The sequence below is a fragment of the Pan paniscus genome, chromosome 5, assembly GCF_029289425.2.
Source record: "Pan paniscus chromosome 5, NHGRI_mPanPan1-v2.0_pri, whole genome shotgun sequence".
Lineage (NCBI taxonomy): Eukaryota > Metazoa > Chordata > Mammalia > Primates > Hominidae > Pan > Pan paniscus.
Window position 1 is genome coordinate 5669349 of NC_073254.2, and position 26330 is coordinate 5695678.

The following is a 26330-nucleotide window of genomic DNA, read 5'->3' on the forward strand; positions in this document are numbered from 1 at the left end:
AGCCATCTCTATAAACATGGAAATATCTACACCGATATCTGTATATATATGGAAATATCTACACCGCCATGTGTATAAACATGGAAATATCTACACCGTCAACTGTATAAACATGGAAATATAACACCGCTATCTGTATATACATGGAAATATCTACACTGCTATCTCTAAAAACATGGAAATATCTGCACCGCTATCTGTATAAACATGGAAATATCTACACCGCTATCTCTGTAAACATGGAAATATCTACACCGCCATCTGTATACACATGGAAATATCTACACAGCCATCAGTATAAACATGGAAATATCTACACAGTCATCTGTATAAACTTGGAAATATCTACACTGCCATCTGTATAAAGATGGATGTACCTACACCGCTGTCTGTGTAAACATGGAAATATCTACACCACAATCTCCATAAACATGGAAATAACTACAACGCCATCTCTATAAACATGGAATTATCTACACCGCAATTTCTATAAATATAGAAATACCTACACCGCCATCTCTATAAACTTGGAGATATCTACACCGCCATCTGCATAAAAATGGAAATATCTACAACGCCATCTGTATAAACATGGAAATATCTACACCGCTGTCTGTATAAACATGGAAATATCTACACCACGATCTGTATCAGCATGGAAATATCTACACCGCTATCTGTATAAACCTGGAAATATCTACACAGCCATCAGTATAAACATGGAAAATATACACCGCTATCTCTATACTCATGGAAATACTTATACCGCTATCTGTATAAACATGGAAATATCTACACCGTCATCTCTATAAACATGAAAATATCTACACCGCCATATACATAAACATGGAACTACCTACACCGCGATCTGTGTAAACCTGGAAATATCTACACTGCTATCTGTATAAACATGGAAATATCTACAATGCCATCAGTATAAAGATGGAAATATCTACACCGCGATCTGTATAAACATGGAAATATCTACTCCGCTATCTATATAAACATGGAAATACCAACACCTCTATCTGTATAAACATGGAAATATCTACTCCGCTATCTGTATAAACATGGAAATATCTACACCGTTATCTCCATAAACATGTAAGTACCTACCCCGCCATCTCTATAAACATGGAAATATCTACACCATTATCTTTATAAACATGGAAATATCCACACCGCCATCTCTATAAACATGAAAATATCTACACCGACATCTTCATAAACATGGAACTACCTACACCGCCATCTGTGTAAACATGGAAATATCTACACAGATATCTGTATAAACATGGAAATATCGACCCTGCCATCTGTATAAAGATGGAAATATCTACACCGTGAGCTTTATAAACATGGAAATATCTACACCGCTATCTGTATATACATGGAAATACCAACACCGCTGTCTGTATAAACATGGAAATATCTACACCGCTATGTCTATAAACATGGAAATAACTGCACCACTATCTCCATAAACATGGAAATATCAACACCGCCATCTCTATAAACATGTAATTATCTACACCTCTGTCTCTATAAATATAAAAATATCTACACCACCATCTCTATAAACATGGAAATATCTACACCGCCATCTGCATAAACATGGAGATATCTACACGGGCATCTGTATAAACATGGAAATATTTACACCACCATCTGTATAAACATTGAATTATCTACACCGCCATCTGTAAAAAGATGGATATATCTACACTGCGATCTGTATAAACCTGGAAATATCTACACCGCTACCTGTATATACATGGAAATATCTAAACCGGCATCTATATAAACATGGAAATATCTACACCAGGATCTGTATCAACTTGGAAATATCTACACCGCTGTCTGTATAAACATGGAAATATCTCCACCGCTATCTGTTTAAACATGGAAATATCTACACCGTTATCTGTATAAATATGGAAATGTCTACACCGCTATCTCCATAAACATGGAAATGTTTACACCGCTATCTGTATAAACATGGAAATATCTATGTGGCTATCTCTATAAATATGGAAATATCTACACCGTCATTTGCATAAAATTGGAAATACCTACACAGTCTTCTGTATAAACATGGAAATATCTACACCAACATCTGTATAAACATGTAAACATCTACACTGCCATCTGTATATACGTGGAAATATCTACACAGACATCTCTATAAACATGGACATATCTACACCGCTATCTGTATAAACATGGAAATATCTGCACAGTCATCTGTATAAATATGGAAATATCTACATCACCATCTCTATAAACATGGAAATTTCTACACTGCCATGTGTATACACATGGAAATATCTACACAGCCATCAGTATAAACATGGAAGTATCTACACAGTCATCTGTATAAACATGGAAATATCTACACTGCCATCTGTATACAGATGGAAATATACACACCACAATCTGAATAAACATGGAAATATCTACACCGCTATCTGTATAAACATGGATGTACCTACACCGCTATCTTTATAAACATGGAAATATCTACACCGCTATCTGTATAAACATGTAAATATCTACACCACTATCTCCGTAAACATGGAAATACCTACACCGACATCTCTATAAACATGGAATTATCTACCCCGCTATTTCTATAAATATAGAAATATCTACACCGCCATCTCTATAAACTTGAAAATAGCCTCACCGCCATCTGCATAAAAATGGAAATATCTACAACGCCATCTGTATAAACATGGAAATATCTACACTGCCGTCTGTAAAAAGATGGAAATATCTACACCGTTATCTGTATAAACATGGAAATATCTGCACCGCTATCTGTATAAACATGGAAATATCTACACCCACAAGTGTATAAACATGGAAATATCTACACCATCATCTGAATAAACATGGAAATGTAACACTGCCATCTGTATAAACATGGAAATATCTGCATCGCCATCTGTATAAACATGGAAATATCTACACCGCTATCTGTATAAATGTGGAAATATCTACACTGCTATCTCTATAAACATGGAAATATCTACAACGCTCCCTGTGTAAAGATGGAAATTTCTACACCGCAATCTGTGCAATGATGGAAATATCCACACCGCTATCTGTGTAAACATGGAAATATCTACACCGCTATCTGTATAAACATGGAAGTATCCACACTGCCATGTGTATAAACATGGAAATATCCACACCACAATCTGTATAAACATGGAAATACATACATTGCAATCTGTATAAACATGGAAATACATACATTGCCATCTGTATATACATGGAAATATGTACAAAGATATCTCTTCAAACATGGAAATAGCTAAACCGCTATTTGTACAAACATGGAAATAGCCAAACCGTTATCTGTATAAACATGGAAATATCTACACCTCTATCTGTATAAACATGGAAATATCTACACTGCCATCTGTAAACACCTGGAAATACCTACACAGACATCTGTATAAACATGGAAATATCTACACCGCTATCACTATAAACATGGAAATATATACACCGCAATCTCTATCAACATTGAAATATCTACAACGCCATCTACATAAACAAGGAAATAACTACACCGCCATCTGTAGAAAGATGGAAATATCTACACTGCGATCTGTATAAACATGGAAATATCTACAACGCTCTCTGTATAAACATGGAAATATCTACACCGCCATCTGTATGAACATGGAAATATCTAAACCGCTATCTGTATAAACAAGGAAATATATACTCCACGATCTGTATTAACATGGAAAGATCTACACCGATATCTGTATAAACATGAAAATATCTCCAACGGTATCTGTATAATCATGGAAATATCTACACCACCATCTGTATAAACATGGAAATATCTACTCAGTCATCTGTATAAACATGGAAATATCAACACCACCATCTGTATTAACATGGAATTATCAACGCTGCCATCTGTATACACATGGAAGTATCTACAAAACCATCTGTATAAACATGGAAATATCCACACCGCTATGTCTATAAACATGGAAATACCTACACTGCTGTCTCTATAAACACGGAAATATCTACACCACTATCTCTATAAACATGGAAATATCTACACCGCTATCTGTATAAACATGGAAATATCTACACCACTATGTGTATAAACATGGAAATACCTACACCGCTATCTGTGTAAACATGGAAATATCTACACGGCCATCTGTGTAAAGATGGAAATATTTAAACCGCTATCAGTGTAAAGATGGAAATATATACACCGCTATCTGTGGAAACATGGAATTATCTACAGCGCTATCTACATAAACATGGAAATGTCTACACCGTCATCTGTAAAAACATGGAAATATCAACAAAGTCATCTGTATAAACATGGAAATATGTACACCACCATCTGTATAAACGTGGAAATTTCTACAATGCCATCTGTATAATCATGGAAATACCTACACCAATATCTCTATAAACATGGAAATATCTACACCGCCATCTGTATAAAGAAGTAAATATCTACACCGCGAGCTGTAAACAGATGGAAATATCAACACCGCCATCTGTATCAACATGGAAATATCTACACCGCGATCTGTACAAACATGGAAATATTTACACCACCATCTGTATAAACATGGAAATATCTACACCGCCATCTGTAAAAAAATGGAAATATCTACAACGCCATCTGTAAAAACATGGAAATATCTACACAGTCATCTCTAGAAGCATGGAAATATCTACACCAGCATCTGTATAAACATGGAAATATCTACACAGATATCTGTACAAACATGGAAATATCTACACCGCTATGTCTATAAACATGGAAATTCCTACACCACTATATCTATAAACCTGGAAATATCTACTCTGCTATCTCTGTAAACATGGGAATATCTACATTGCCATCTCCATAAACATGGAACTATCTACACCGCCATCTCTATAAACGTGGAAATATCTACAAAACCATCTTTATAAACATGGAAATATCTTCATGGCGAGCTGTATAAACATGGAAATACCTACACCGCTATCTGTATTAACATGGAAATACCAACACCGCTATCTGTATAAACATGGAAATATGTAGACCACTATCTGTATAAACATGGAAATATCTACAACGCTGTCTGTGTAAACATGGAAATATCTATGCCGCTACGTGTTTAAAAATGGAAATACCTAAACCGCTATCTGTGTAAAGATGGAAATATCTACACCGCTATCAGTGTAAAGATGGAAATATCTACACCGCTATCTGTGTAAACACGGAAATATCTACATTGCCATCTACTTAAACATGGAAATATCTACACCGCTATCTGTGTAAACAGAGAAATATCTAGACCACTATCTGTGCAAACATGGATATATCTACACCGCCATCTGTATAAACATGGAATTATCTACACCGCTATCTCTATAAACATGAAAATATCTACACCGCCATCACTATAAACATGGAAATATCAACGCCAACATCTGCATAAACATGGATGTATCAACACGGCCATCAGTATAAACATGGAAATATCTACACCGCCATCTGTATAATCATGAAAATATCTACACCTATATCTGTATAAACATGGAAATATCTACACCAACATCTGTATAAAAATGGAAATATCTACAAAGCCATATGTAGAAACATGGAAATACCTACACCAACATCTGTTTAAACATGAAAATATCTACACCGTTACCTCTATAACATGGAAATACCTACACAACTGTTTCTATAAGCATGGAAATATCTACAACGCTATCTCTATAAACATGGAAATATCTACACTGCCATCTCCATAAACATAGAATTACCTACACCGCCATCTGTATAAACCTGGAAATATGTACAACGCCATCTGTATAAACGTGGCAATATCTACAGCACCATGTGTACAAAAATGGAAATTACTACATGGCGCGCTGTAGGAACATGGAAATATCGACATCGCTATCTGTATTAACATGGAAATACCAACACCGCTACCTGTATAACCATGGAAGTATCTACACCGCTATCTGTATAAACATGGAAATATCGACAACGCTATCTGTGTAAACATAGAAATATCTACACCGCTGCCTGTGTTAACATGGAAATATCTACACCGCTATCGGTGAAAAGGTGGAAATATCTACACCGCTATGAGGGTAAAGATGGAAATATCTACACCACTATCTGTGTAAACATGGAAATATCTACACCGCTATCTGTGCAATCATAGATATATCTACACCGCCATCTGTATAAACATGGAAATATCAACACCGCCATGTGCATAAACATGGAAATATCTACACCGCCATCTGTATACAAATGGAAATATCTACAACGCCATCTGTAAAAACATGGAAATATCTTCACAGTCATCTGTAGAAACATGGAAATATCTACACCACCATCTGATAAATATGGAAATATCTACAATGCCATCTGTACACACATGGAAATATCTACACAGCCATCAGTATAAACATGGAAATATCTACACCGCTATCTGCATAAACATAGAAATATCTACACCGCTATCTGTGTAAAGATGGAAATATCTACACCGCTATCTGTGTAAAAATGGAAATATCTACACCGCTATCTCTATAAACATGGAAATATATAGACCGCCATCTCTATAAACATGGAAATATTGACACCGCCATCTACATAAACAAGGAAATATCTATACCATGATCTATATAAACATGGAAATATCTACACCGCCATCTGTATAAACGTGGAAATATCTACACTGCCATCGGTAAATAGATGTAAATACCTACACCACGATCTGTATTAGAATGGAAACATCTACACTACTATCTGTATAAACATGGAAATATCTACACTGCATTCGGCGTACACATGGAAATGTCTAAACAGCCATCTGGATAAACATGAAAATATCTACCCCACTATCTCTATAAACATGGAAATACCTACACCGCTCTCTGTATAAACATGGAAATATCTATACCGCTATCTGTATAAACATGGAAATATCTCCACCACTATCTGTATAAACCTGGAAACATCTACAACGCTCTCAATATAAACATGGAAATATCTACAATGCTTTCTGTATAAACATGGAAACATCTACACTGCTCTCTGTATTAATATGGAAATATTTACACCGCTATCTCTATAAACATGGAAATGTCTACAACGCTTTCTGTATAAACATGGAAATATCTACACCACTATCTGTATAAACACGGAAATATCTACACTGCCATCTGTATAAAGATAGAAATAGCTACACAGCCATCTCTATAAACATGGAAATATCTACACAGACATCTGTACAAACATGGAAATATCTACACCGCCATCTCTTTAAACCTGGAAATACCTACACCGCAATCTCTATAAACATGGAAATACCTACACCGCTATCTCTATAAACATGGAAATATCTTCACTGCTAACTCCATAAACATCGAAATATCTACACCACCATCTGTATAAACCTGGAAATATGTACACCGCCATCTGTATAAATGTGGAAATATCTACACCACTATCTGCATAAAAATGGAAATATCTACATGGTGAGCTGTATAAACATGGCAATATCAACAAGGATATCTGTATAAACATGGAAATATCAACAATGCTATCTGTGTAAACATGGAAATATCTACACTGCTATCTGTGTAAAGATGGAAATAACTACAGCGCTATCTGTGTGAACATGGAAATATCTACACCGCCATCTATATAAACATGGAAATATCTAAACCGCTATCTGTGTAATCATGGAAATATCTGCTCCGCTATCTGTGCAAACATGGTTATATCTACACCGCCATCTGTAGAAAAATGGAAATATCTACACAGTCGTCTGTATGAACGTGAAAAATATCTATACCACCATCTGTATAAAAATGGAAATACCTACACTGCCATCTGTATACACATGGAAATACCAACACCGCTGTCTGTATAAACATGGAAATATCTACACCGCTATCTACATAAACATGGAAATATCTACAGCGCTATCTCTATAAACATGGAAATACTTACACCACCATCTCTATAAACATGGAAATAACTACATCGATATCTCTATATACTTAGAAATACCTACACCGCCATCTCTATAAACATGGAAATATCTACACCGCCATCAACATAAACTTGGAAATAGCTACACTGCCATCCGTATAAACATGGAAATATCAACAGAGACGTCTCTATAATCATGGAAATATCTACACCGCTATCTTTATAAACATGGAAATATCTACACTGCCATCTATATAAACATGGAAATATCTAAACTGCCATCTGTATAAATTTGGAAATATCTACAGAGCCATCTCTATAATCATGGAAATATCTACACTGCTATCTGTATAGACATGGAAATAGCAACACCGCTATCTCTATAAACATGGAAATATCTACACCGCGATCTGCAAAAACATGGAAATACCTACACAGTCATCTGTATAAAAATGGAAATATCTACACCTGCATCTGTATCAACTTGGAAATATCTACACCACTATCTCTATAAACATTGAAATGCCTACACTGCTATATGTGTAAACATGGAAATATCTACATGGCTATCTCTATGAACATGGAAATATCTACACCGCCATCTGTATAAACATGGAAATACCTTCACAGTCATCTGTATATACATGGAAATATCTACACCATACCTGTATAAACATGGAAATATCTACACAGCCATCTCTATAAACATGGAAATATCTACACTGTTATCTGTATAAACATGGAAATAGCCACACCTCTATCTCTATAAACATGGAAATATCTACACAGCACCCTCTCTAAAGATGGAAATATCTACACCGCTATCGGTATAAACATGGAAATATCTACACAGCAATCTGTATCAACAAAGAAATATCTACACCACTATCTCAATAAACATGGAAAGATCTACACCGCTACATCTATAAACATGGAAATATCTACACCGCCTTATCTATAATCATGGAAATAACTGCAACACTCCGTCTATAAACATGGAAATATCTACACCGCCATCTCTGCAATCATTGAAATATCTACACCGCTATCTGTACAAACATGGAAATATCTACAACGCTACCACTATAAACTTAGATAACTCTACTCCGCTATCTGTACAAACCTGGAAATATCTACACAGCCATCTGTATAAACATGGAAATAACAACACTGCTATCTGTATAAACAGGGAAGTATCTACACCGCTATATGTATAAACATGGAAATATCTACACTGCGATCTGAATAAACAAGATAGTATCTACACCGCCATCTGTATAAACATGGAAATATCTACACCGCTATCTGTATAAACATGGAAATATCTGCACCGCTATCTGTAAAAACATGGAAATATCTACCCTGCCATCTGTAAAACATGGAATTATCTACACCGCCATCTGTGTAAACACGGAAATATCTACACCGCTATCTGTATAAACATGGAAATATCTTCACCGCCTTCTCTATAGTCATGGAAATACCTACACCGCTATGTCTATAAACATGGAAATATTTGCACCATCATCTCTATAAACATGGAAATATCTACACTGTCATCAGTATAAACATGGAAATTTCTACACCTCCATCTGTATAAACATGGAAATATCTACACTGCCATATGTATACACATGGAAATGTCTTCACTGCCATCTGTATAAACATGGAAATATCTACACCGCTTTCTCTATAAACATGGAAATACCTACACCGCTATCTGTATAAACATGGAAATATCTACACCGCTATCTGTATAAACATGGAAATATCTACAACTCTATCTGTATAAACTTAGAAATATCTACACCACCATCTGTATAAACATGGAAATATCTACACTGCTGTCTGTATAAACATGCAAATATCTACATCGCTATCTGTATAAACATGGAAATATTTCCACCGCTATCTTCTATAAACATGGAAATATCTACATCGCTATCTTTATAAACATGGAAATATCTACACTGCCATCTGTATAAACATGGAAATACCTACACATTCATCTGTATAAACATGGAAATATCTCCACCGCTATCTGTATAAATATGGAAATATCAACACTGCCATCTGTATAAACATGGAAATATCTACACAGCCGTCTCTATAAACATGGAAATATCTACATGGCTATCTGCATAAACATGGAAACAGCCACAACGCTATCTGTATAAACATGGAAATATCTACACCGCTATCTGTATAAACATGGAAATATGTACACTGCTATCTGTATAAAAATGGAAATATCTACACCGCTATCTGTATACATATGGAAATATCTACACCGCTATCTCTATAAACATGGAAAGGTCTACACCACTATCTGTATAAACATGGAAATATCTACATGGCTATCTCTATGAACATGGAAATATCTACACCGCCATCTGTATAAACATGGAAATACCTACATAGTCATCTGTATAAACATGGAAATATCTACACCATACCTGTATAAACATGGAAATATCTACACAGCCATCTCTATAAACATGGAAATATCGACACTGCTATCTGTATAAACTTGGAAATAGCCACACCGCTATCTGTATAAACATGGAAATATCTGCAACACTATTTGTGTAAACATGGAAATATCTCCACCGCCATCTCTATAAACATGGAAATATCTACACCGCTATCTGTGTAAACATGGAAATATCTACAACACTATCTGGGTTAACATGGAAATATCTTCACAGCTATCTGTGTAAACATGTAAATGTGTACACGGCTGTCTGTATTAACATGGAAACATCTACATCTCTACCTCTATAAACATGGAAATACCTACACCAACATCTGTATAAACATGGAAATAGCTGCACATTCATCTGTATAAACATGGAAATATCTACACAGTCATCTGTATATACATGGAAATATCTACACCACCATCTCTATAAACATGGAAATGTCTACACTGCCATCTGTATACACATGGAAATATCTACACAGCCATGAGTATAAACATGGAAACATCTGCACCGCTATCTCTGTACACATGGAGATACCTACACCGCAATCTATATAAACATGGAACTATCTACAGTGCCGTCTGTGTAAACATGGAAATATCTACACCACTATATCTATAAACATTGAAATGTCTACACCGCTATCTGTATAAACTTGGAAATATCTACACCGCTATCTATATAAACATGGAAATACCTACACCGCCATCTGTAAAAACATGGAAATATCTACACAGTCATCTGTAAAAACATAGAAATATCTACACCTCCGTCTGCAAAAACATGGAAAATCTGCACTGCAATCTGCATACACATGGAAACATCTACAGAGCCATCTGTATTAACATGGAAATAGCTGCACCGCTATCTGTATAAACATGGAAATATCTACATCGCTATCTGTATAAACATGGAAATACCTCCACCGCTATCTCTATAAACATGGAAATATCTACACAGCTATATTTATAAACATGGAAATATCTACGCCGCTATCTGTATAAACATGGAAATAACTACAACACTATCTGTGTAAAGATGGAAATATCTACACAGCTATCAGTGTAAGCATGCAAACATGTGCGCCGCTATCTGTGTAAAGATGGAAATATCTACACCGCAATCAGTGAAAATATGGAAATATCTACACCGCTGTCTCTGGAAACATGGAAATATCTACACCGCTGTCTCTTTAAACGTGTAAATATCTACACCGCTATCTGTAGAAACATGGAATTATCTACCCAGCTATCTGTGTAAACATGGAAATATGTACACCGCTATCTGAGTAAATGTGGAAGTATCTACACAGCAATCTGTGCAAATATGGAAATATCTACAACGCTATCTCGGTAAACATGGAAATATCTCCACCACTATCTGTATAAACTTGGAAACATCTACACCGCTATCTGCATAAACATGGAAATATCTACACCGCTATCTCTATAAACATGGAAATATCTAGAACGCTATCTGTGTAAACATGGAAATATTTCCACCGCTATCTGTATAAACATCGAAACATCTACACTGCTATCTGCATAAACATGGAAATGTCTACACCGCTTTCTCTATAAACATTGAAATATTTAGAACGCTATCTGTGTAAACATGGAAATATCTACACAGCTATCTGTATGAACATGGAAATATCTACACAGCTATCTGTATAAACATGGAAATATCTACACTGCCATCTGTATAAAAATGGAAATGTCTACATCGCGAGCTGTATAAACGTGGAAATATCTTCAACGCTATCTGTATAAACATGGAAATATCTACAGCGCAATCTGTGCAAATATGGAAATATCGACAATGCTATCTCAATAAACATGGAAATATCTACACTGCCATCTGTAAAAACATGGAAAAATCTCCACAGTCATCTGTGTAAACATAGAAATATCTACACCTCCATCTGTATAAACATGGATATATCTACACAGCAATCTGTATACACATGGAAATATCTACACAGCCATCTGTCTAAACATGGAAATAACTATACCGCTAATTCTATCAACATGGAAATGCCTACACAACAATCTGTAAAAACATGGAAATATCTGCACCACTATCTCTATAAATATGGAAATACCTACACCGCCATCTCTATAAACATGGAATTATCTGCACCGCTATCTCTATAAAAATAGAAATATCTACACCGCCATCTCTATAAACATGGAAATATCTACACCGCCAGCTGTATAAACATGGAAACATCTACACCGCTATCTCTATAAACATGGAAATATATAGAACGCTATCTGGGAAAACATGGAAATATCTACACAGCTGTCTGTGTAAACGTGGAAATATCTACACCGCTATCTCTGTAAAGATGGAAATATCAACACTGCAATCTGTGAAAATATGGACATATATACAACGCTATCTGTATAAACATGGATATAACTGCACTGCAAGCCCTATTAGCATGGAAATATGTACACCGCTATCTGTATAAACACAGAAATATCTACACCGCCATCTGTATAAACATGGAAATATCTACACAGTCATCTCTATAAACATGGAAATATCTACACCAACATCTCAATAAACATGGAAATATCTACACTGCCATCTGTATACACATGGTAATATCTACACAGCCATCAGTATAAACATGGAAATATCTGCACCGCTATCTCTATACACATGGAAATACCTACACCGCAATCTCTATAAATATGGAACTATCTACGGCACCGTCTGGGTAAACATGGAAATATCTACACCGCTATCTGCATAATCATGGAAAATCTACACAGTCATCTGTATAAAAATGGAAATGACTACACCGCAAGCTGTATAAACGTGGAAATATCTACACTGCTATCTGTATATACATGGAAATATCTACACCGCAATCTGTGCAAACATGGAAATATCTACAACGCTATCTCTGTAAACATGGAAATATCTACACCGCTATCTGTATAAACATGGAAATATCTACTTGGCTATCTCATTAAACATGGAAATGCTTACACCGCCATCAGTGTAAACATGGAAATACCTACAGAGCCATCTGTATAAACATGGAAATATCTACACCAATAACTGTAGAAACATGGAAATATCAACACAGCCATCTCTATAAACACGGAAATATCTACACCGTTATCTCCATAAACTTCGAAATAGCCACACAGCTATCTGTATAAAAATGGAAATATGTACACCGCCATCTGTAAATGCATGGAAATATCTGCACAGCCATCTGTATAAACATAGAAAAATCTTCATCTCCATCTGTATAAACATGGAAATATCTACACCGTGATCTGTATAAACATAGGAATATCTACACCACTATCTGTATAAACATGGAAATATCTACACCGCTATCTGTATAAAGTTGGAAATATCTACACTGCCATTTGTATAAACATAGAAATATCTCCACCGCTATCTGTATAAACATGGAAATATCTACACCGCTATCTGTATAAACTTGGAAATATCTACACCGCTATCTGAATAAACTTGGAAATATCTACACCGCTATCTGCATAAACATGGATATATCTACATCACTATCTGTATAAACATGGAAATACCTCGACCGCTATCTCTATAAACATGGAAATATCTACACCGCTATCTTTATAAACATGGAAATATCTACGCCGATATCTGTAAACATGGAAATAACTACAAAACTATCTGTGTTAACATGGAAATATCTAGACAGCTATCTGTGTAAGCCTGGAAATATGTATGCCGCTATCTGAGTAAAGATGGAAATATCTACACCTCAATCTGTGCAAATATGGAAATATCCACACCGCTGTCTCTGTAAACAAGGAAATATCTACACCGAAATCTCTGTAAACGTGTAAATATCTATAGAGCTATCAGTATAAATATGGAAATATCTACAAATCTATCTGTGTAAGCATGGAAATATGCACACCGCTATCTGTGTGAAGGTGGAAATATCTACACTGCATTCTGAGCAAATATGGAAATATCTACACCACTGTCTCTGTAAACATGGAAATTTCTCCACCGCTATCTGTATAAACATGGAAATATCTACACCGCTATCTCTATAAACATGGAAATATCTAGAACGCTGTCTGGGTAAACATGGAAATACCTACACAGCTATCTGTGTAAACATGGAAATATCTACACCGCTATCTGTGTAATGTTGGAAATATATACACCGCAATCTGTGCAAAGTTGGAAATATCTACAACGCTATCTGTATAAACATGGAAATAAGTGCACTGCTATCTGAGTAAAAATTGAAATATGTACACCGGTATCTCTATAAACATGGAAATATCTACACCGCTATCTGTGTAAACACGGAAATATCTACATTGCCATCTACTTAAACATGGAAATATCTACACCGCTATCTGTGTAAACAGAGAAATATCTAGACCACTATCTGTGCAAACATGGATATATCTACACCGCCATCTGTATAAACATGGAATTATCTACACCGCTATCTCTATAAACATGAAAATATCTACACCGCCATCACTATAAACATGGAAATATCAATGCCAACATCTGCATAAACATGGATGTATCAACACGGCCATCAGTATAAACATGGAAATATCTACACCGCCATCTGTATAATCATGAAAATATCTACACCTATATCTGTATAAACATGGAAATATCTACACCAACATCTGTATAAAAATGGAAATATCTACAAAGCCATATGTAGAAACATGGAAATACCTACACCAACATCTGTTTAAACATGAAAATATCTACACCGTTACCTCTATAACATGGAAATACCTACACAACTGTTTCTATAAGCATGGAAATATCTACAACGCTATCTCTATAAACATGGAAATATCTACACTGCCATCTCCATAAACATAGAATTACCTACACCGCCATCTGTATAAACCTGGAAATATGTACAACGCCATCTGTATAAACGTGGCAATATCTACAGCACCATGTGTACAAAAATGGAAATTACTACATGGCGCGCTGTAGGAACATGGAAATATCGACATCGCTATCTGTATTAACATGGAAATACCAACACCGCTACCTGTATAACCATGGAAGTATCTACACCGCTATCTGTATAAACATGGAAATATCGACAACGCTATCTGTGTAAACATAGAAATATCTACACCGCTGCCTGTGTTAACATGGAAATATCTACACCGCTATCGGTGAAAAGGTGGAAATATCTACACCGCTATGAGGGTAAAGATGGAAATATCTACACCACTATCTGTGTAAACATGGAAATATCTACACCGCTATCTGTGCAATCATAGATATATCTACACCGCCATCTGTATAAACATGGAAATATCAACACCGCCATGTGCATAAACATGGAAATATCTACACCGCCATCTGTATACAAATGGAAATATCTACAACGCCATCTGTAAAAACATGGAAATATCTTCACAGTCATCTGTAGAAACATGGAAATATCTACACCACCATCTGATAAATATGGAAATATCTACAATGCCATCTGTACACACATGGAAATATCTACACAGCCATCAGTATAAACATGGAAATATCTACACCGCTATCTGCATAAACATAGAAATATCTACACCGCTATCTGTGTAAAGATGGAAATATCTACACCGCTATCTGTGTAAAAATGGAAATATCTACACCGCTATCTCTATAAACATGGAAATATATAGACCGCCATCTCTATAAACATGGAAATATTGACACCGCCATCTACATAAACAAGGAAATATCTATACCATGATCTATATAAACATGGAAATATCTACACCGCCATCTGTATAAACGTGGAAATATCTACACTGCCATCGGTAAATAGATGTAAATACCTACACCACGATCTGTATTAGAATGGAAACATCTACACTACTATCTGTATAAACATGGAAATATCTACACTGCATTCGGCGTACACATGGAAATGTCTAAACAGCCATCTGGATAAACATGAAAATATCTACCCCACTATCTCTATAAACATGGAAATACCTACACCGCTCTCTGTATAAACATGGAAATATCTATACCGCTATCTGTATAAACATGGAAATATCTCCACCACTATCTGTATAAACCTGGAAACATCTACAACGCTCTCAATATAAACATGGAAATATCTACAATGCTTTCTGTATAAACATGGAAACATCTACACTGCTCTCTGTATTAATATGGAAATATTTACACCGCTATCTCTATAAACATGGAAATGTCTACAACGCTTTCTGTATAAACATGGAAATATCTACACCACTATCTGTATAAACACGGAAATATCTACACTGCCATCTGTATAAAGATAGAAATAGCTACACAGCCATCTCTATAAACATGGAAATATCTACACAGACATCTGTACAAACATGGAAATATCTACACCGCCATCTCTTTAAACCTGGAAATACCTACACCGCAATCTCTATAAACATGGAAATACCTACACCGCTATCTCTATAAACATGGAAATATCTTCACTGCTAACTCCATAAACATCGAAATATCTACACCACCATCTGTATAAACCTGGAAATATGTACACCGCCATCTGTATAAATGTGGAAATATCTACACCACTATCTGCATAAAAATGGAAATATCTACATGGTGAGCTGTATAAACATGGCAATATCAACAAGGATATCTGTATAAACATGGAAATATCAACAATGCTATCTGTGTAAACATGGAAATATCTACACTGCTATCTGTGTAAAGATGGAAATAACTACAGCGCTATCTGTGTGAACATGGAAATATCTACACCGCCATCTATATAAACATGGAAATATCTAAACCGCTATCTGTGTAATCATGGAAATATCTGCTCCGCTATCTGTGCAAACATGGTTATATCTACACCGCCATCTGTAGAAAAATGGAAATATCTACACAGTCGTCTGTATGAACGTGAAAAATATCTATACCACCATCTGTATAAAAATGGAAATACCTACACTGCCATCTGTATACACATGGAAATACCAACACCGCTGTCTGTATAAACATGGAAATATCTACACCGCTATCTACATAAACATGGAAATATCTACAGCGCTATCTCTATAAACATGGAAATACTTACACCACCATCTCTATAAACATGGAAATAACTACATCGATATCTCTATATACTTAGAAATACCTACACCGCCATCTCTATAAACATGGAAATATCTACACCGCCATCAACATAAACTTGGAAATAGCTACACTGCCATCCGTATAAACATGGAAATATCAACAGAGACGTCTCTATAATCATGGAAATATCTACACCGCTATCTTTATAAACATGGAAATATCTACACTGCCATCTATATAAACATGGAAATATCTAAACTGCCATCTGTATAAATTTGGAAATATCTACAGAGCCATCTCTATAATCATGGAAATATCTACACTGCTATCTGTATAGACATGGAAATAGCAACACCGCTATCTCTATAAACATGGAAATATCTACACCGCGATCTGCAAAAACATGGAAATACCTACACAGTCATCTGTATAAAAATGGAAATATCTACACCTGCATCTGTATCAACTTGGAAATATCTACACCACTATCTCTATAAACATTGAAATGCCTACACTGCTATATGTGTAAACATGGAAATATCTACATGGCTATCTCTATGAACATGGAAATATCTACACCGCCATCTGTATAAACATGGAAATACCTTCACAGTCATCTGTATATACATGGAAATATCTACACCATACCTGTATAAACATGGAAATATCTACACAGCCATCTCTATAAACATGGAAATATCTACACTGTTATCTGTATAAACATGGAAATAGCCACACCTCTATCTCTATAAACATGGAAATATCTACACAGCACCCTCTCTAAAGATGGAAATATCTACACCGCTATCGGTATAAACATGGAAATATCTACACAGCAATCTGTATCAACAAAGAAATATCTACACCACTATCTCAATAAACATGGAAAGATCTACACCGCTACATCTATAAACATGGAAATATCTACACCGCCTTATCTATAATCATGGAAATAACTGCAACACTCCGTCTATAAACATGGAAATATCTACACCGCCATCTCTGCAATCATTGAAATATCTACACCGCTATCTGTACAAACATGGAAATATCTACAACGCTACCACTATAAACTTAGATAACTCTACTCCGCTATCTGTACAAACCTGGAAATATCTACACAGCCATCTGTATAAACATGGAAATAACAACACTGCTATCTGTATAAACAGGGAAGTATCTACACCGCTATATGTATAAACATGGAAATATCTACACTGCGATCTGAATAAACAAGATAGTATCTACACCGCCATCTGTATAAACATGGAAATATCTACACCGCTATCTGTATAAACATGGAAATATCTGCACCGCTATCTGTAAAAACATGGAAATATCTACCCTGCCATCTGTAAAACATGGAATTATCTACACCGCCATCTGTGTAAACACGGAAATATCTACACCGCTATCTGTATAAACATGGAAATATCTTCACCGCCTTCTCTATAGTCATGGAAATACCTACACCGCTATGTCTATAAACATGGAAATATTTGCACCATCATCTCTATAAACATGGAAATATCTACACTGTCATCAGTATAAACATGGAAATTTCTACACCTCCATCTGTATAAACATGGAAATATCTACACTGCCATATGTATACACATGGAAATGTCTTCACTGCCATCTGTATAAACATGGAAATATCTACACCGCTTTCTCTATAAACATGGAAATACCTACACCGCTATCTGTATAAACATGGAAATATCTACACCGCTATCTGTATAAACATGGAAATATCTACAACTCTATCTGTATAAACTTAGAAATATCTACACCACCATCTGTATAAACATGGAAATATCTACACTGCTGTCTGTATAAACATGCAAATATCTACATCGCTATCTGTATAAACATGGAAATATTTCCACCGCTATCTTCTATAAACATGGAAATATCTACATCGCTATCTTTATAAACATGGAAATATCTACACTGCCATCTGTATAAACATGGAAATACCTACACATTCATCTGTATAAACATGGAAATATCTCCACCGCTATCTGTATAAATATGGAAATATCAACACTGCCATCTGTATAAACATGGAAATATCTACACAGCCGTCTCTATAAACATGGAAATATCTACATGGCTATCTGCATAAACATGGAAACAGCCACAACGCTATCTGTATAAACATGGAAATATCTACACCGCTATCTGTATAAACATGGAAATATGTACACTGCTATCTGTATAAAAATGGAAATATCTACACCGCTATCTGTATACATATGGAAATATCTACACCGCTATCTCTATAAACATGGAAAGGTCTACACCACTATCTGTATAAACATGGAAATATCTACATGGCTATCTCTATGAACATGGAAATATCTACACCGCCATCTGTATAAACATGGAAATACCTACATAGTCATCTGTATAAACATGGAAATATCTACACCATACCTGTATAAACATGGAAATATCTACACAGCCATCTCTATAAACATGGAAATATCGACACTGCTATCTGTATAAACTTGGAAATAGCCACACCGCTATCTGTATAAACATGGAAATATCTGAAACACTATTTGTGTAAACATGGAAATATCTCCACCGCCATCTCTATAAACATGGAAATATCTACACCGCTATCTGTGTAAACATGGAAATATCTACAACACTATCTGGGTTAACATGGAAATATCTTCACAGCTATCTGTGTAAACATGTAAATGTGTACACGGCTGTCTGTATTAACATGGAAACATCTACATCTCTACCTCTATAAACATGGAAATACCTACACCAACATCTGTATAAACATGGAAATAGCTGCACATTCATCTGTATAAACATGGAAATATCTACACAGTCATCTGTATATACATGGAAATATCTACACCACCATCTCTATAAACATGGAAATGTCTACACTGCCATCTGTATACACATGGAAATATCTACACAGCCATGAGTATAAACATGGAAACATCTGCACCGCTATCTCTGTACACATGGAGATACCTACACCGCAATCTATATAAACATGGAACTATCTACAGTGCCGTCTGTGTAAACATGGAAATATCTACACCACTATATCTATAAACATTGAAATGTCTACACCGCTATCTGTATAAACTTGGAAATATCTACACCGCTATCTATATAAACATGGAAATACCTACACCGCCATCTGTAAAAACATGGAAATATCTACACAGTCATCTGTAAAAACATAGAAATATCTACACCTCCGTCTGCAAAAACATGGAAAATCTGCACTGCAATCTGCATACACATGGAAACATCTACAGAGCCATCTGTATTAACATGGAAATAGCTGCACCGCTATCTGTATAAACATGGAAATATCTACATCGCTATCTGTATAAACATGGAAATACCTCCACCGCTATCTCTATAAACATGGAAATATCTACACAGCTATATTTATAAACATGGAAATATCTACGCCGCTATCTGTATAAACATGGAAATAACTACAACACTATCTGTGTAAAGATGGAAATATCTACACAGCTATCAGTGTAAGCATGCAAACATGTGCGCCGCTATCTGTGTAAAGATGGAAATATCTACACCGCAATCAGTGAAAATATGGAAATATCTACACCGCTGTCTCTGGAAACATGGAAATATCTACACCGCTGTCTCTTTAAACGTGTAAATATCTACACCGCTATCTGTAGAAACATGGAATTATCTACCCAGCTATCTGTGTAAACATGGAAATATGTACACCGCTATCTGAGTAAATGTGGAAGTATCTACACAGCAATCTGTGCAAATATGGAAATATCTACAACGCTATCTCGGTAAACATGGAAATATCTCCACCACTATCTGTATAAACTTGGAAACATCTACACCGCTATCTGCATAAACATGGAAATATCTACACCGCTATCTCTATAAACATGGAAATATCTAGAACGCTATCTGTGTAAACATGGAAATATTTCCACCGCTATCTGTATAAACATCGAAACATCTACACTGCTATCTGCATAAACATGGAAATGTCTACACCGCTTTCTCTATAAACATTGAAATATTTAGAACGCTATCTGTGTAAACATGGAAATATCTACACAGCTATCTGTATGAACATGGAAATATCTACACAGCTATCTGTATAAACATGGAAATATCTACACTGCCATCTGTATAAAAATGGAAATGTCTACATCGCGAGCTGTATAAACGTGGAAATATCTTCAACGCTATCTGTATAAACATGGAAATATCTACAGCGCAATCTGTGCAAATATGGAAATATCGACAATGCTATCTCAATAAACATGGAAATATCTACACTGCCATCTGTAAAAACATGGAAAAATCTCCACAGTCATCTGTGTAAACATAGAAATATCTACACCTCCATCTGTATAAACATGGATATATCTACACAGCAATCTGTATACACATGGAAATATCTACACAGCCATCTGTCTAAACATGGAAATAACTATACCGCTATTTCTATCAACATGGAAATGCCTACACAACAATCTGTAAAAACATGGAAATATCTGCACCACTATCTCTATAAATATGGAAATACCTACACCGCCATCTCTATAAACATGGAATTATCTGCACCGCTATCTCTATAAAAATAGAAATATCTACACCGCCATCTCTATAAACATGGAAATATCTACACCGCCAGCTGTATAAACATGGAAACATCTACACCGCTATCTCTATAAACATGGAAATATATAGAACGCTATCTGGGAAAACATGGAAATATCTACACAGCTGTCTGTGTAAACGTGGAAATATCTACACCGCTATCTCTGTAAAGATGGAAATATCAACACTGCAATCTGTGAAAATATGGACATATATACAACGCTATCTGTATAAACATGGATATAACTGCACTGCAAGCCCTATTAGCATGGAAATATGTACACCGCTATCTGTATAAACACAGAAATATCTACACCGCCATCTGTATAAACATGGAAATATCTACACAGTCATCTCTATAAACATGGAAATATCTACACCAACATCTCAATAAACATGGAAATATCTACACTGCCATCTGTATACACATGGTAATATCTACACAGCCATCAGTATAAACATGGAAATATCTGCACCGCTATCTCTATACACATGGAAATACCTACACCGCAATCTCTATAAATATGGAACTATCTACGGCACCGTCTGGGTAAACATGGAAATATCTACACCGCTATCTGCATAATCATGGAAAATCTACACAGTCATCTGTATAAAAATGGAAATGACTACACCGCAAGCTGTATAAACGTGGAAATATCTACACTGCTATCTGTATATACATGGAAATATCTACACCGCAATCTGTGCAAACATGGAAATATCTACAACGCTATCTCTGTAAACATGGAAATATCTACACCGCTATCTGTATAAACATGGAAATATCTACTTGGCTATCTCATTAAACATGGAAATGCTTACACCGCCATCAGTGTAAACATGGAAATACCTACAGAGCCATCTGTATAAACATGGAAATATCTACACCAATAACTGTAGAAACATGGAAATATCAACACAGCCATCTCTATAAACACGGAAATATCTACACCGTTATCTCCATAAACTTCGAAATAGCCACACAGCTATCTGTATAAAAATGGAAATATGTACACCGCCATCTGTAAATGCATGGAAATATCTGCACAGCCATCTGTATAAACATAGAAAAATCTTCATCTCCATCTGTATAAACATGGAAATATCTACACCGTGATCTGTATAAACATAGGAATATCTACACCACTATCTGTATAAACATGGAAATATCTACACCGCTATCTGTATAAAGTTGGAAATATCTACACTGCCATTTGTATAAACATAGAAATATCTCCACCGCTATCTGTATAAACATGGAAATATCTACACCGCTATCTGTATAAACTTGGAAATATCTACACCGCTATCTGAATAAACTTGGAAATATCTACACCGCTATCTGCATAAACATGGATATATCTACATCACTATCTGTATAAACATGGAAATACCTCGACCGCTATCTCTATAAACATGGAAATATCTACACCGCTATCTTTATAAACATGGAAATATCTACGCCGATATCTGTAAACATGGAAATAACTACAAAACTATCTGTGTTAACATGGAAATATCTAGACAGCTATCTGTGTAAGCCTGGAAATATGTATGCCGCTATCTGTGTAAAGATGGAAATATCTACACCTCAATCTGTGCAAATATGGAAATATCCACACCGCTGTCTCTGTAAACAAGGAAATATCTACACCGAAATCTCTGTAAACGTGTAAATATCTATAGAGCTATCAGTACAAATATGGAAATATCTACAAATCTATCTGTGTAAGCATGGAAATATGCACACCGCTATCTGTGTGAAGGTGGAAATATCTACACTGCATTCTGAGCAAATATGGAAATATCTACACCACTGTCTCTGTAAACATGGAAATTTCTCCACCGCTATCTGTATAAACATGGAAATATCTACACCGCTATCTCTATAAACATGGAAATATCTAGAACGCTGTCTGGGTAAACATGGAAATACCTACACAGCTATCTGTGTAAACATGGAAATATCTACACCGCTATCTGTGTAATGTTGGAAATATATACACCGCAATCTGTGCAAAGTTGGAAATATCTACAACGCTATCTGTATAAACATGGAAATAAGTGCACTGCTATCTGAGTAAAAATTGAAATATGTACACCGGTATCTCTATAAACATGGAAATATCTACACCGCCATCAGTATAAACATGGAAATGTCTACACCTTCATCTGAATATACATGGAAATATCTACACTGCCATCTCTGTACACATGGAAATATCTACACTGCTATCTCTATAAACATGGAAATACCTACACCTCAATCTGTATGAACATGGAAATATTTACAGCGCTATCTGTATAAACATGGAAATATCTACACCGCTATCTCTATAAACATGGAAATACCTACACCGCAATCTGTATAAACATGGAAATATCCACACCGTTATCTGTTTAAACATGGAAATAGCTACACGGCTATCTTTATAAACTTGGAAATAGCCACACCGGTATCTGAATAAACATGGAAATATCTACACCGCCATTTGTAAAAAAAAAGAAGTATTTAAACTGTCATCTGTATAAGCATGGAAATATCTACACTGCCATCTGTATAAACATGGAAATATCTACACAGCTATCTCTATAAACATGAAAATAACTCACCACTATCTGTATAAACATGGAAATATCTACACCGCTATCTGTATAAACATGGAAATATCTACACCGCTATCTGTATAAACATGGAAATATCTACATCACTATCTGTATAAACATGGAAATATCTACACCGCTATCTGTATAAACGTGGAGATATCTACACCTCTATCTTTGTAAACATGGAAATATCTACACCGCAATCTGTATCAACATGGAAATGTCTACAACAATATCTGTGTAAACTTGGAAATATCTACACAGATATGTGTGTAAACATGGAAATATGTGCACCGCTGTCTGTGTAAAGATGAAAATATCTACACTGCAATCTGTGAAAATATCAAAATATCTACACCGATATCTCTGTAAACATGAAATAACTAACACTTTATCTGTATAAACATGGAAATATTTACACCGCTATCTCCATAAACATGGAAATATCTACACCACGATCTGTATAAACACGGAAATGTCTACACCACCATCTGTATAGACATGGAAATATCTACACCGCTATCTGTTTAAACATGGAAATATCTACACCGCCAACTGTATAAACATGGAAATATCTACACCGCTACCTGTATAAATATGTAAATATCTACACCGCTATCTCTATAAATATGGAAATATCTACACTGCTATCTTTATAAACATGGAAATATCTACACTATTATCTTTATAAACATGGAAATATCTACACCGCCGTCTGTATAAACATGCAAATATCTACACAGTCATCTGTATAAACATGGAAATATCTACACTGCCATCTGTGGAAACATGGAAATATCTACACCACTATCTGTATAACCATAGAAATATCTACACCGCTACCAGTATAAATATGGAAATATCTACACTGCTGTCTGTATATACATGGAAATGTCTACACCACGATCTGTATAAAAAAGGAAATATCTCCACCACCATCTGTATAAACATGGAAATATCAACACCGCTATCTGTATAAACATGGAAATAACTACACCGCTATCTGTATAAACATGGAAATACCAACACCGCTATCTCTATAAACATGGAAATATCTACAATGACATCTGCATAAACATGCAAATACCTATGCAGTCATCTGTACAAACAAGGAAATTTCTACACCACTATCTCTATTAGCATGGAAATATCTACACTGCCATCTGTATACCCATGGAAATATCTTCACAGCCAACTGTGAAAACACGGAAATATCTACTCCGTTATTTCTATAAACATGGAAATACCTACAACTCTACCTCTATGAACATGGAAATATCTACACTGCAATCTCTATAAAAATGCAAATATCTACACCGCCATCTCTATAAACATGGAAATATCTACATCGCTATCTGTATAAACATGGAAATATCTACACCGCTATCTGTATAAACATGGAAATATCTACACCGCTATCTCTATAAACATGGAAATATCTACAAAGCTATCTGTTTAAACATGGAAATATCTACAACTCTATCTGTGTA